This window comes from Mustela nigripes, chromosome 9 (assembly GCF_022355385.1).
Source record: "Mustela nigripes isolate SB6536 chromosome 9, MUSNIG.SB6536, whole genome shotgun sequence".
NCBI lineage: Eukaryota > Metazoa > Chordata > Mammalia > Carnivora > Mustelidae > Mustela > Mustela nigripes.
The window spans coordinates 50,191,334-50,207,349 of NC_081565.1; positions in this window are offsets into that span (position 1 = coordinate 50,191,334).

Here is a 16,016-nt window from a genome sequence, read left to right on the forward strand (position 1 = left end):
AGTTTTTAAAATATGCCCCTCCTCCTGCAGACTTTATCTATATTGGCAACACATCTTTCCATGTGTCTCAAGCTAGAAATCTTTTAGTCTGCCTAGAATCTTTTATCTTCCCCCTACACAAATTGATTGCCAAATTTTGTCATTGCTGTCTTCTAAGTGTCTTTCCTACTTTACATTTCCAGATGTGGTCAGTTATCCCCTAGACTACTACAGGACCATTATTAGCAAGCTCTCTGTTTTTAATCTTATCCCTTCTTTGGTCCAACACCAGCATTGCTGCTGGAGTGAGCTTTCTAGAAAAAAAAAAAAAATTCCAGTCATGTCTCTCTCTCACATGACATTTAACAATTCTTTATCTTTTCATGCAGTTCCTCACATTTTAATGTATTTTAGAGTCAACTGCAAGGGGTTCTCATTATAATGCAGATTCTGATTTAGGAGGTCGGGGTTTGGGCCTGAGATTCTGCATTTCTAACACATTCCCTGATGATGCTTATGCTGTGGTCCAGCAGCCGTGTTTTTAGCAGCGAGGTTCTACCGATTACAACCCAACCTCCTTTTGAAGGCCTCCAAAACTGGGGTGCCTGGGTGGCTCAGTCAGTTAAGCGTCCAACTCCTGCTCTCAGCTCAGGTCATGATCTCAGAGTCATGAGATCAGGGCTGCATCACGCTCTTCACTCAGTGTGGAGTCTGCTTGAGGTTCTCTCCCTCTCCCTCTGCCCCTCTCTGTCCTTACTCATGTACTCTCTCTGAAAATAAATTGGTAAAATCATTAAAGGCCCCCAAAACCTTTTTCGTTGGTCCTCTACATATCAATGCATCCTCTTCTCCATCCAGCTCTTTCCTCCTTTCCTCTTAATGCTCCAGCATCACTGAATGGCTTGTGGATGTCCAAACACATAGCAGCCATCTGCTCTTCTATGCCTAACACTTTCAGTTCCATCTGCCTGGCATGCACACCTACAGAAGTCTATTGGTTAACTCTTAGATCAACTCTATCTTCACAAGTCTGTCTCCCCACCAGACCATTAGCTCCTTTAAGGAAGAGTCTGACTCAACTCCAAGGTCCTAACCTGTAGAGTACTGCATCCCAGAGGAACTAGTCTCCTAAGTTCAGTGAACTGGTACTTGATCTATTTGTTTACAGTGTAAGTCCCTTAAAAAATCCCATTGCTCCTTAAATACTTCCTGGTGGAACATGATGGCTGGTAATCATAAAACAGAAATTCCAGTGAAATAAATATAGATCATTTTTCCTCTTTGAGATAAGACACATACTAAATTGGGAGTAGATGAGGAAAAGATATATAATGTAAGCACATATTACATATAGAGTTGTATCTTATATTTAATCAACTGGAATTTCAGCAACTTTATCACTAACAAAAAATGTTTTCATCTTTTTCAAATTGCTTCACCAAACTCTTTCATTTAAATGTGTCCCCTGAGTACATTACTAAATGTATTAAATGTGTCACCAATTACAAAATTTGTCACCAATCACAATTAGCTAATACTGAGGATAAGCTAATGAGTCATTAATTTTTATAGCCTCACTGCCTGGCATCGAATCATCGAGCATTATCAATACCCTGGGAAAAGTGAAATAATTAAGTAAGATACATATTTATTTACTTATTAAAGGTAGGATTCTTTAAACTTTTTAATTTTCCCTTCTTATCTTTCCTAGACAGAACCAATGGCTACTTCCAATATCTTGTTCATTCTTCATGAATGTTGTAGATTTTAATATTTTTGCAGATTCCTATTTGACTCAGCTTTAGCATCTAAACTTGACTCTAAGAGACATTTCTATTTTATACCTACCAAATAAATTCCTATAATCTGTTACTAATTTTTATTTCTGTCAGTGAAGTATAGGTAACTGAATGTTAAGTAAACTTTCTTTTTCATATTCAGGCTGAAAATATGATGTACCATTTGTTTATACTATATAATCATTAAAATATGTGAACTTTCTTCTCCTTTATTTAAAAAAAAATCCCACTCCCTCCACTTCCCAAACTATATTTTTTAACTCTAAATGTTTTTTAGGTTTTCTGTTGTAAAAAAAAAAATACTAAGTTTTTAAGGTTTTTAAGCTTTCTTTACATTATGATGCAGATTTTGGCCTTTTTAAACCTTATTTTATTTCAACAAATATTTATTTAGTTTCTACTATACTAAAAGAGCTGTGCAGGAGGGAGTGGACACAAAAGTGAATATGGTCCCTGGACTTTAAGATCGTCTAGTGGAAGAAAGAGAATGGTAGATAACCATAATAGGTAGGTGTCTGGTGGTATTTTATTGATTTTAATTAGTATCTCCTTAAGGTGTAGTAGTAACATATTGTCAAAATGTGGTATCTGCTACATTTTGGGGATATGGGGATACAAGCTTCATGCTTGGATCCATAAAAGGAGTGGAATAGAGTGGTTGCTCCAAGAATAATGACATGTGCTTTAAGAACTGCAAACCACTCATGTTCACCTTTAAGCCTGCTCATTGGAAGGTCTGAAGCCCCTAGCTAACAATATCCTTGGCTGCCTTGGTCTTTTGGACCAATCTCAGGAATGAATCAATCAACAATTAGCAGTCGAGTCTACGCTGTGTGCAAGACTGTATGAAAAGTCCTATTCCATTGGTTGGGTGGTTATGAAAATGAGACCTATAAAAATTCAAGCACATCCATTTCTTGGGTATTTTCACCAGTGTTAATAGCAGCTAGGTAGAGGGAATTCCCAAAAATTATACCCTTCTACAATAATGCAGATAGACAGGTTGCAACTCGCCTTCAGACAATGAACGGGCTGATGGAAACTGAGACTATGCCAAACAGATGCCGAACGATGGATCATGCCACCTCCTCACCTAGCAATCCACCATCTTTCTTTCTTGTTCTGGTTACTGAACCTTTTTTTTCCCCCTGAGTAAATCAAATACACTGGCATGTCTTTTTATCAGTCTGTAACCATTACTTTCTTCAAGACCATTTACTGGATTCCTAACTTATACCAGGATTTGATCTGAGTGCTTTGCAGTAGAATCTTTTTAAATGCTCACAAATAAGCAAGACAAATTCAACCTTATTTTTATTGCATAGTTGATGAAACTATGTTTCAGAGAGATTACATACCCTGCCCAATAGGAGAGCTGGAATTTGAATTCAGGGTTATGTTTTCTTAGAAATTAAAACAGAATAGTCACTTAAATAAATATTATTGGGCACCTTCCTACATAAGAAACACTGTAAACAGAAGCTAAAAACAACTCGAAGGTAAGATCTCTGCCCTAAAAGAGTTAGAATCTAAAAGGAGAGAGGGAAATGGAGGGGTGTTAACCACTTAGAAATACAGACCAGAATAAACTTGCTTTCCATTTGTATTAAGTCATCATAAAAAGCTACACAAGAAATTTTATGTTTTTATATATGGATATAATGTACAAATACATTCTTATAAATTGTTTTCATTAATATAGAGGCAGATAACACATATAACAATAGTCTCTAACTCCTTAAATTCTAATTCTTTATAAGGGCATGCTACCACACTCACTGAAGACCCAAATATGCAATAAGTATTTTTTGAGCACATGATCTGCAGATAGTATGTGGTAAAAAAATATTTGTTCTTAGTGTAATGTATCCACCATTATGGTATCACATAAAAACCACAACCCTAAGTTATCAACTCTGCTTCACTTAATTCTACCCTCTCTCTCCTCCTGGCAACCACTGATACGTCTATGGTCTTTGTAGTTTTGCCTTTTAGATAATTTCATAAAATTCAAATCATACAGTAAGTAAACTTTTCAGATTAACTTTTTAATTTATTTTTTATTTTTTAAAGATTTTATTTATTTATTTGACAGACAGAGATCACAAGTAGGCAGAGAGGCAGTCAGAGAGAGAGGAGGAAGCAGGCTCCCCGCTGAGCAGAGAGCCTGATGCGGGGCTCCATCCCAGGACCCTGAGATCATAACCTGAGCCGAAGGCAGAGGCTTTAACCCACTGAGCCACCCAGGCACCCCCAGATTAACTTTTTTTACTTAGTAATATACATTTAAGATTCATCAACGTTTTTGCATGCCTTGATACCTCTTTTTTTTAAAATTGCTGAATATTTTGCAATCCCACTCGCAATGAAGAAGAGTTCCTGATGCCTTGCTTTCTCCCCAGAAACTGGTGTTGTCAGTGTTTTAGATCCTTCTTAGTGTTTAGGCTGAACACATAGTCCAAAAAGATGGACTCTCTCCATCTTTTTTAGTTCTTTCATTGTATCTTTTTGTTTTTTGCTTTTATTTCTATGCCTTTTTTCCATGTCATTCATTTTTTCACTGTTTCTGTCCCCCCCCCCCCCATTTTTTTTCTCATTTTCTGTCTGTATCCTACCATTTTTCTTTCTCCCTTAGCTGGTCATGATGTACAACTGATGAATTATTTTCTTATTATATCAGTTCCAAGTGTGTATCACAGTGACTTTACACTGGTGCTCATCACAAGCATACTTCCGCCTATCACCATGCCACTGCATTTCAATACTATTCACTATATTCCCTATGCTGTACATTTTATTCCAATGACTTATTCATTCCATAACTAGAAGCCTGGATCTCTTACTCCCCTCTGCCCATTTTGCCCATCCCCCTAACCCCCACCCTAGTCATTCCAGTAGGTATAGTAGTAACTTACTTGCTTTCATTTGCATCTCCCCAATGATAAATAATGCTGAACATCTTTCCATATGCTTATTTTATCATTTGTATATCTTTTTTGGTGAGGTATCTGAATAGATAGAGCTTTTGCCTATTTTTATTGGTTTTCATATTGTTGACTTTTCAGTGCTCTTTGCATGTTTTAGATATAAATCCTTTCTTTAAAAAAGATTTTCTTTATTCATTTGAGAGACAGATAGAAACAGAGATGGGGGGCAGGGAGAGAGAAAGAGCACAAGCCAGGGGAAATGCAGAGGGAGAGGGAGAAACAGACTCCGCAGTGAACAGGGAGCCAGACATGGGGCTCAATCCCAGGACCTGGAGATTATGACCTAAGCCTAAGGCAGATGCTTAACCACCTGAGCCAACCAGGTGCCCTGATGTAAGTCCTTTTTTTTTTTTTTTTTTTTAAATCAGATATGTCTTTTGCAAATATTTTCTCTCACTCTGTGGCTTTTTTTTTTTTTTTCATTCTCTTAACAGTGTCTTTCGCAGAGCTGAAGATTTTCATTTTAATAAAATTCAGTTTATCTCTGTTTTGTTTCATGGATTATGCTTTTAGTACTTTATCTAAAAACTTGTAACCAAAACACAAGGTTACAAATTTTTTTTGGTATGTTTTAGTCTAAAGCTTTAATAGTTTTTGCTTGTTATTTGGGTCTATGATCCATTTATTTGGTTAGTTTTTGAGAAAGATGTAGGTCTATATCTGGGTTCATGGTGTTCCTTGTAGACAGGTGTTCCAGCATAATCATGCAATTTGTTATCACTAGAATGAGAGGGTTGTTGTAAGTTGCATGCAGTTATAAATGGATTAATGCATAAAACTAACATGATGATTAGAATGACTTTGACCTGAGACCTGTTAGAACGGCTATCATCAAAAAGACAAGAGATAACAAACGGTAGTGTGGGCATATAGGAAGGGAAGCTGGTGGAACTATAAAGTGGCACAGCCACTGTGAAAAACAGTATACAGAATCCTCACAAAATTAAAAATAGAACTACCATATGATCCAGCAATTCTACTTCTGGGACTACATCCAAAGGAAACAAAAACACTAACTCAAAAATATATATGTACCCCCATGCTCACAGTAGCATTATTTATAATAGCCCAAGACATGGAAACAACCTAAGTGTCCATTGATAGATAAATGCATAAAGAAATACACACACACACACACACACACACACACACACCAGAATATTTTTCAGCCATAAAAAAAAAAAGAAATCCTACCATTTATGACAACATGGATGGGCCCTGAAGTCATTATGCTACATGAAATAATTCAGAGAAAGGTAAATTCACTCCTGTAGGCATATGACCTCACTTACATGTAGAATGAAAGAAAAAAGAGAAGAAAAATTAGGGAGGGTGGAGGGAAGTACAACCAGAAGAAGGAGTTCAGAATGCACAAAATCAATTATAAGATCAGTAAGTACTAGGCATGTCATATACAACTTTAATGACCATAGCTAACACTGGTGTTAATATATAGGAAATTGTTTAAGAGATTAAATCCTGTGAGTGTTCATCACAAGGATTTTTTTTTCTATTTGTTTCCTTTCCTTTCCTTTTCTATATTACACTGGTGTGTAATATATAGGAAATTGTTTAAGAGATTAAATCCTGAGAGTGTTCATCACAAGGATTTTTTTTTCTATTTCTTTCCTTTCCTTTCCTTTTTTGTCTATACAAGAAGATGGAGATTAACTGAATTTATTGTGGTAATAATTTCACAGTAGATGTAAATCAGACCATCCATGCTGTACACCTGAAACTGATAACCTGATGTATATCAATTTTTTCTCCAAAAAAATGCCTCTCCATTTGCAAAGTGTTAGAAGTCATTACCATGAGCCATTTAGAAGAAACTGAGGCTCTGCAGAGGTAGTCATTTGCTAAAGGCAATCACTGAAAATAAATGATGGTAGTTACTATGCACAATGCACACTACCCACAGACTATTATTCAAGAAGGCTTAACTCTCTGTTACTACTACGCCTTTATGGTTTCTGGAGTCCTCTCATTCTTCTGGCTTCTGGAGTCCTCTCATTCTTCAATAGTCTACTTTTAACATACACATACACTGGGAGTGGTTTTACCACTTCGGTTGTTAGCGTTATCAGGTTCCACCTCAACAACACAGCTTTGCAGACCCTGAGCTAGAATGATGCTCACCGCCTCCCTTCCTAGATCAGCTGCCCTCCCAGCCTGTGTTAGGACTCCCCTGCTAAGGGTTTGCATTTTCTGAGGCAGCTTGCTGACCTCCTGACAGCTCTGAATATTCAGGGAGAAACATCTCCATCATCATACGGAGTCAGAGTTTGCTTCCCTGTCATGCCACAAAAGTCCCATCCTTTTGAACATAGAGAATGTCCTCCATCTGGTGTCTTGGAAAGAACACTGACCAAACAAAAGATATTGAGGTACGCATCTGAGCTGGGTGATTCTGGGCCAGGCATTTCATTCCCATAGATATTAATTCTCTCATTTCAGTCAAGTTTGCAAATGCTCTGGTGCTAAAAGAAAAAGCTACTGAATTTGTAAAAATTAGTCTTCACTCAACTAAAAATGGAAGTAAGTCATGGGAAAATACCTGGGGCATCACAGGAAGGATGAAAGAGGCATTGAACTAGGAGAAAGAGGGTTTCCATAGCCAACTTTGTGTCGGTTTAGCCACAAAGGGACATACAGTATTATGAACATGTCAAGTGGCTTCCAGAGCCTTCACAGAAATGCCATTCTCAAAATGTGTCTCTGTAGTAAGTTTCAGCTCTCGAAAACAGGAGGAATTCTACTCTTCATCTGCTCTGAAGATAATAAGAAACTGTCACAGAAACACAGACCCAAATAGCACTGTCTTTCCCCAGGGAATGTTTTACTCAGTTGTTAAACGTTCCCACCAGAAATCTTTTCGAAAGTCTTAAAACATATTTCATCCCCCCCTTCCCCATTTTCCTACAGAAACAAAATTAATTGTTCCCTCCATGGCAGTTCCCTCACTCCTTTTAAAACTTTGTGAAGGAAATGTGGCTTTGTGCAGATTATTTTCATTCCTCTAACCTCTATAATGAAAGAGTCTGTTTAATGTGTTCATTGAAAGAATTATTTAAGCTCCAGTTCAGCCCTTCATTATTGCCAGGGATAAAAGAAACAAAAGGTGATTTGCACTTGAGAATTTGCAGCATGAAGTGTCTCTTAAACAAAACCAGCCACAGCCATCCTCTCGAGCAGGCACCAGGCAGGACGGGGGACCCTTCTATAAAGCACACACACGCCTACACTTGACCCATGGGGTTCTGACAAGGGAGAACGCCAATATGATTCCACCGGCCGGAGTGACAAAAACCCTGCCTTGAAGAAACACAAAAGCACATGGCAGCTCTCAGCTTCGCTGCTAAGCAACACTGTCCCGCTTCCCCAGCTCCTACCCCCGACCACCATAAAACATAAAGCGAAGTGGAAGCTGCTGGCTGTGGGAAAGGGGGATGTACTCAGGATGGAGAAGCTACAGACCCAGTTAGAGCCAGCTGATCTGCGCTCCTCAGTAGGCTCAGTGAAGGAGAAGGGGACCTGCTCCAGAAGCCCCCTGGGGTTCCTCTGAGCATAGCCCTTACTGGGCACAGGCTGATGGCGGTACTAAAATGGTGAGGGTATCCTTATGTCTCTGGTTCATTTCACCCAGATGGCAGAGGAGGTAAGTGGTGGTTAAACCCCCTGATCGCAAATTTGCTTAACTTCCCTCAGTCCTGCTTTATCCAGGCTCCATATTGCCCTGTCAGGGGCGGAGTCAAACTGCCCCCTGAGGACCAACCACCATGGTCTTTTGCCAGAGCTAAGGGCTACTTAGCTCCACCTAGATGCCAGACCCGTCTAGGGCTTCATGTACCTTCACTCCTCAAAATCCTCAAAATCTCACCAGAAGGAAGCATTCATTATTCATCCAATCTTGTGGATGAGAAATGGCTCAGAAGATTAGGGTAAAATCCAAAGTGGGCAGTTTTTATACTGCCACACACTCTAGTGCATACACATGGCTTTGGTCAGTTTTAGGAAGGGGACTTTGTGACGCTCCTATTGAAGGGCCACTTTTCCTCATAGAGAGGCGCTACAGTGTCATGGACAAGCATATAGACAGACCCCAGACCTCCTTGTTGCAAATCCTAGCTCTGTCCCTTGCTTGCTGAGGAACTAACAAGTTCCTGAGCTTCTCTGTGCCTCACTTGGCTCAGCTGCGCTCCTCCATAGGTTGTGCATGAGGCTGATGGATGGCCAGCTACAAAGTTCAGACAGGGTTACTTGGCAATAAGAAGGCCCTCGAGAAGTGTTTACTGTTATTGTTTGCCTTAGATAGGAGTTTGATGAGGAAGCAACATGCCACAGCAAAGCATAGGAAATCACTCCTGACATTCCTTGTCATTTGAGAGAGAAGCAAAATGTACTACAAATAAGCACAGATTTTATGGATGGAGTTGGAAAACGCCAGCATCAGCTCTTGGTCCTGTCATGTCATTGCTCTTAAGGTCTGGTGGCTCTGAGCTGTGCCTGTGGACAGAGCCAGTCAATTTGGAGCCAGTCAGCTGTCCTGCCAATTTTTTTTTACTTGTTGTTAAAACACCTGTTAGTCAAAAATTATTATACAAGAGGTGGAGAAGCGTTCCTGAGAACAAGAGGTTAAGTAACTTGCTCAGAGGTTAAATCAATAGTTAGACTAAACACAACCCATAATTCCCAATTCTCAGTTCACTCCTCTTGCTCAGTCATGAGTCGTGCTTTGCTTTCGACTGCATTCCCGGCTAGGTTTACGAAGTCATTCACTCTTCAAACCATGGGGGGAAGAAAAGACAACTTTCACATAGAAATATATCTGTTGAGTCAGGTGGAACCAAAAGCGTGTCACGTCGGTTTGTTGATTTTTTTTTTTTATCATGACTAGGATCAATGTGCATCTATCCTCACAAGCATTAGCAGTTTGGCTTTCTGACTTAGTACTTGCTTTCCCTAAACCATCCCACAGTACGATAACCGTGATTACTCAGAAGCATGCTTAAGGATCCAACCGGCTTCTCAAGGTTGAATCAAAACCAATCGCTGGGGAAATCAGCTAGGATTGTGCCTTCCGTGAACACCCCTGATCATGGAATAGCTGCTTATATGGGCAGCAAGTGGGGAAACAAGTCTCCAGTCTGCTGGGATGAGGGCTAGCCTGTATTGCAAGAGAATACCCTAATACTAGCTTCAGTGTAGAAGAGGGGAGTGTACCAACACTGTCAAGGGCAATGAGAGAATCATCCAGAAAAAGAAGGCCACCAACCAGGAGGACTTCTGGGAGGAGGTGCTGACCATACTTGTGTGGTTGGGCTGCCAGGCACCACTGTGCTGTCACTATCTGGCCTCTTGGACTGGAGTGAGAGGACTCTCCAGTTTTTCCAACCATGGGGTTGGTGTTGGTTTCAACTGCTTTAACCACAGAACTCATGACTCTGGGTCCTAGAGAGACTGGTCTGACACTCCAGGACATGGCATGCCACATTGATGGCATCAACTGTTTTGATCCAGAGCTGTTTTGTCAGAGCCTTTGTTTCCCACCCAGAGTTCCGTGGGCTATAAAAGGCACTACTTCCCCAGGGGACCACATAACCCCATAACTGATGAGAAATCAAACCTTCCCCATCTGAGCTTCCCCTTCTGTCTGAGCTCAGCATCATGAAGCTGATGTTAAGGAAGTGGAACGTGACAAATTGTGAGTTCTGTGAGGTCAGGAACACACTCCGACTGGGCCATGCTAGGTGTGCCAGCACCCAGCACAGTATCTGGCCCAAAACATTCAGTGAAAAACTGGGAATGTCTAAATGAAATCTCTGACTTTAGGGTACTGACTCATATGATAGATGTAAATGAATAAGTGGTTTTCACTCCCTCATCTAGAGCTCACCACATACTACATAGAGACACAAAAATGAAAGGATGAATGATATGATTACAAGGAACTCTGCCTCCCTTTGAAAGTGTTCCAAGTAGCCCAGTTTGGGGCAGTTCTAGTCTACTAATGACAAGTTGATTATTCTGGGACATTTTCTCTGTTACTACTTTTTAAATTTTTTTTTTTGATGGTATACAAAAAATAGTTAATCTACCAGCCCAAATGCTGCTATCCTTTGAAAGGTTTGCTTACAAGGTTGGTCCTCTGTTAGCATCTGGAACTTGGATTTGGGGAAGTGTTCCCATCATCCCCAGAACTGGTAAAGAATAGCTCACTGTGCCTCAAATGTGTATACAAACAATGGGACTTATACTGAACACCTGCTTTCTTTCTGGGAGTCTGGAATTCTGGAACGTGCTAGGAAGAGGGTCCCTAGATGACCAGCACTCCCACCTAGTCCTTGGGTGCTGAGCATCAGCTGGGCTTCCCTGGAAGACAACATTTCACATGTGTTTCCATAACTTGTTGCTGGAGGAATTCAGTTCATTCTGTGTAACTCCACTGGGAGAGAGGACTCTTAGAAGCTTGCTTCTGGTTTCCTTTGGACTTGGGCACAAACACTTTTACCCTTTGTTTTTACTTTGCATCACAGTCATGAATATGACCATAGGCTGAGTTCTGTGAGTTCCAGCAAATTCATAAACATGAAGGTGGTTTGGGGGACCCCCAACACATAGGGTAAAGGAAAAAAAAAAACCCAGATTTTATAAAATCTTAGAAACCTTTCCTGCCTCAGCTATATTCCTCTTACAGCCTCAGCTTTTTACTCTGTATTTTGGTCCTTTTTGCTAAGCCTAACTTCCCTGTTAATTCTTTAAGAATAGGCCACGACTTAATTCATCTCGGTGTCATGCAGAGCAATGCCTTATACAAAGAATATACCTAGTAAATAGTTGGTATATGAAAGGATGAATGCCACTTAGGTATTTCTTTTTTTTTTTTTTAAAGATTTTATATATTTATTTGTCAGAGAGAGATCACAAGTAGGCAGAGAGGCAGGCAGAGAGAGAGGAGGAAGCAGGCTCCCTGCTGAGTAAAGAGCCCGATGTGGGGCTCGATCCCAGGACCCTGAGATCAAGACCTGAGCCTAAGGCAGAGGCTTAACCCACTGAGCCACCCAGGCGCCCCTCCACTTAGATATGTCTCTCAACTACAATGGCTGGCTCAAAATATTGTATACTTTTATTTGGCCTGTTTGAATGTGAAATCATTAGCATCTCCTAAACATCCAGAACCTAAAAATTCCATATGTCTGTAGAGACAGACATATACAGATACAGACACACTCTCTTGGGATTGACTGAAGATCATAAGAAACAGACAAGGGGATCGCATTCCCATTTGGAGGAAGGAGTGCAGGATGTATTTTTGAAATTTTCTTTTTTTTTAAAGCAAAATAAAGGTATTTTTATTTACCTTCATATGTTAATTTACAGAAAGAGGGCTAAGGAGAAGGCAGAGCAACATTTATAAAAATAGCTCTTTTCTCTGGGGCAGAGTTGGGATGAGTAGCTCAAATTAGGTCAAGGGTGGCTTTCATTACTTATACTGACTTTAATTGCTCATGTGTGGGGGTTTTTGGTTGTTGTTCCATACAAAATTAAAAAAACAATAAAAATTTTGAGCTTGAAGTTATAGAGTTAGGAAGTGGGAGAGCTGGGATTCAATCCAGGTGGAGGGGCAGCAAGGTTCCTGCACAAAGCAGTCCTACTCTTCCTAGTCATCCCCTAACTCATGTTCATTGAGTATCTTCTGTGGACCAGATACTGTGCTAGGCCCAGGGAGACCACAAAGAACAAAACTGAAGATCTCTGTCTAGTGGAACTTACTAGTTGTTTTGAAATACTTTTTAAAATTTTATTTTTTTTCAGTGTTCCAAAATTCATTGTGTATGCACCCCACCCAGTGCTCCATGTAATACATGCCCTCCATAATACCCACCACCAGGCTCATCCCCAACCCCCTTTCCCCTCCAAAACCCTCAGTTTGTTTCTCAGAGTCCACAGTCTCTCATGGTTTGTCTCGCCCTCCAATTTCGCCCAACTCACTTCTTCTTTACTTTACTTCTCCTAATGTCCTCCATGTTATTCCTTATGCTCCACAAGTAAGTGAAACCATATGATAATTGACTTCTTCTGCTTGACTTATTTCACTCAGCATAATCTCCTCCAGTCCATCCATGTTGATACAAAAGTTGGGTATTCATCCTTTCTGATGGAAGTGTACTACTCCATAGTATACATAGACTATATCTTCTTTTTCTAAGTTAGAATTTCAAACTTCAGTAGCCCAGTATCAGTGGGCAAAATTGTGATTTCTATGTATAGCTTGTGTTGACTTGTAAAGTTTATAAGATTGAAGTATAATCCACACAACAATCACATAGGATGGCTAGGAGAATCATTTTGCAGAAAGGTCATGTAACATGGCATATATTCAGGATCTATTAGTTCATGATTTTCTGGCCACCTGTTAGTTGGATGGAACTTGTTTTGAGGGAGGGTTCTAGTGTACAGGGGTAGAAAATGTTTCTGTGGATTTCCAAGAGTTCATCAAAATAGGAAGTTCAGCAGAGAGTAGAATACAGCACAAGAAGAGGGCTTCCCCTTTTGTTGACTCTGTTCTCCTATCACCAAATTGGGAAGCTTTTTCTCCATTGGAAGTGAAGACTTTCTTAATGTTTTAAAATCTCCTCCCAAGAAGTATTATCAGTTCTTCATTAAGGAATAGGAGACTGTAGAATCAGATGTCTGGGTCCCAGAGAACTCCCTACTGACTTGGAAGAGGGGGTGTCAAGAATCTAATACTAATTTAGTGAAGTCTATGCCTTCTGACCACAGAATCCAGGTAGACTAAAGCTTGTCCTTGGAACACTGAGTTTAGAATGAAAATACTATAAATTCTGAGGTTTTCTGAATTAATCAGTGAGTCAGTTGGTTACAAGACTATAGAATTCTAGAATATCTTATCCTCCCCTCTATCTTTCACATGGGAGAAATGAGATTCAGGCAGGTGAGATGACTTCCCTCATGTTCTCATAGCTCTTTAGTGACCAATAGCATAAGATCCACATCCCCTGATTTCCAGTCTTCCTACTGCATGTACTTTGATGCATGTATACATAAACATGCATTCCCACCTGTATGCCGAGCATACTCATGGGGACATAGGAGACTCTTGGCTATGAAGCAGTTCATGGGAAGCAGAGCGTTAGATTTAGCTCTTGACAATTCGACCACCCAAGATGAAATCAATCTTAAACTTCCTAAACAATCTCAGTGGAATGCTGGACTCCAGCAGGAGTTAATGAAGATGCTACAAAAAGCACCATCCCACCCTCCCTGTGTCTCTGTAATACATTCTTTTTCATCTGGGTATTTTAAGAACAGTCCTAATAAAACAACACTTGCTTTCATAATTGGTTTTCCCCCAGCAGAACACCACGGCAGGAGCTATGGTTCATCTTGGTAGCCAGTCTCCATGGTCATATACCAGCTTCTTTGCATACTACAGCACTGGAAGTTATTAATTATGTTAACAATTGCAAATAGCTCATTTTGAAAATGCAAACCACACAACGAGAGCCCCCTTACATTCATTATTCCCTCAACTCAGCCTACTGTGCCTTCACGATGTTGGCTGTTGGCTACACTGGTGAAGAAGACATAAACAGGAAGATTTCTATCTAGAAAAAACTCTCAAGATAAAATAAAACCAAGTTGTGTTTATGCATGGAACAAAGTCCTAAAACTGTAATAATTGCAATTATGTAAGTCTTTCTAATTTACAAGGCAATCTGAACACATTTTTAATAGTTTTGACAATAATCCCATTAGGGGAGTTTTATCATCCTTATCTTACAGAGAAGGAAAATGAGATTCAGAAAATCTAAGTTGATTGCTTAGGAAAATGCAGCCAACAAGGCACACAGCAGGGACCCAAACCAGGTTCTATGGGATTGCAAGACAGAGCCAAAGGTTTAGCAAGTCAGGACTTAATTGTTGGTTCAGGGCTCCAGTAGGTGATCCCTATCTCAAGAAATCGTCCAGCCAGGAAGAACAATCTTCCCTGTCTGTATCCACTTGATCGAGTGTCAGGCCCAGGTCACCGCTTTTGAATGCTTCTCTCCCAACATTTGGAAAAAGTAATTGTTTTCTGCCAATGGAATTCATAGCACCCTAGAAGGAAGTGCTGCAAAATGTAAATTCTGGTTGCTAACGGGGCCCTTTAATTATTAAATAGATAGTGAAAGGAAATACAGAACTCTACAACTTGAGGCATTCCATCATTTCAGGCGGGAATTCTTTATAATTTTTTTTTCTTCCACTGGGTTCTATTTTATACATTGTTTTAGCTTTCTCCAAAGTCATTATATAAACCCCAGTGGAAAAATTCATCTATTGCAGAGCTGTAAAATGTTTTCTTAAAAATTCCATCACCCATTTTATTACTGGAAAGCAACTACAGAAAGACTTACATGTTAAGAGATTTAAGTTTGACCAGTGGGACTAATGGAGCTGGGGCTTTCAACGTTAGTCTATCAGAAAACATTTAAAAAGGGTTTTTTTCTTTTCTTTTTTTTTTTAGATCCCCATGTGTTTTTCAAAGTTGAATATGGAAGGCCCAAGGCTTCCATCAATCCCAATTTAACATTAATAAAATAATAAAAACTATAATTCTCTTCCTATATATGTAATTATTTCAAGAATAAAATTATTTTTTCACCTGTCTTTTAGCTGACATTAATTTATTTTCTATTTCAAATGATGGGCTGTGCCAGAAAAATAGAAAGAAAACCTTGGACTTGACTGAGCACCTCCAAGAAACACAGACGTTCTCCCAGAAAGCTGGGCTACCATCACTGTCTGTAGGGATCTAGAAATTGCAGTCTCTTCCCTGACTCCTAGCCTCTGCCCATCCAGTTTGTTCCCTCAGATGTGTGGCGCCAACTCCCTCTCTTTCCTCTATACTCACTGACCCTATTGCTTAGCCTCCCTGTGATCTCCATCTCTCTCCCTCCAAACTCACTCCCTTCACTCAGCCCCATACTTCAGCCACAGGCATATTTTTCAGAGGCAGCCCTCATCCTTCACCACCTCATTTCAACATGAGAGTGGTCACTGATTACTACACAAGTTCTCATTTCTCACCCCAGTGCATGAGATCAGCCACACCAACATCTCTAAGTTATTGCCCAAAGACCTGCTTTCCTTGCTTCACGGTCCTTGATCTTGCAGCCTCTTGCTTGGGATCCTTTTTCTTTCTTTCTTTCTTTCTTTCTTTCTTTCTTTCTTTCTTTCTTTCTTT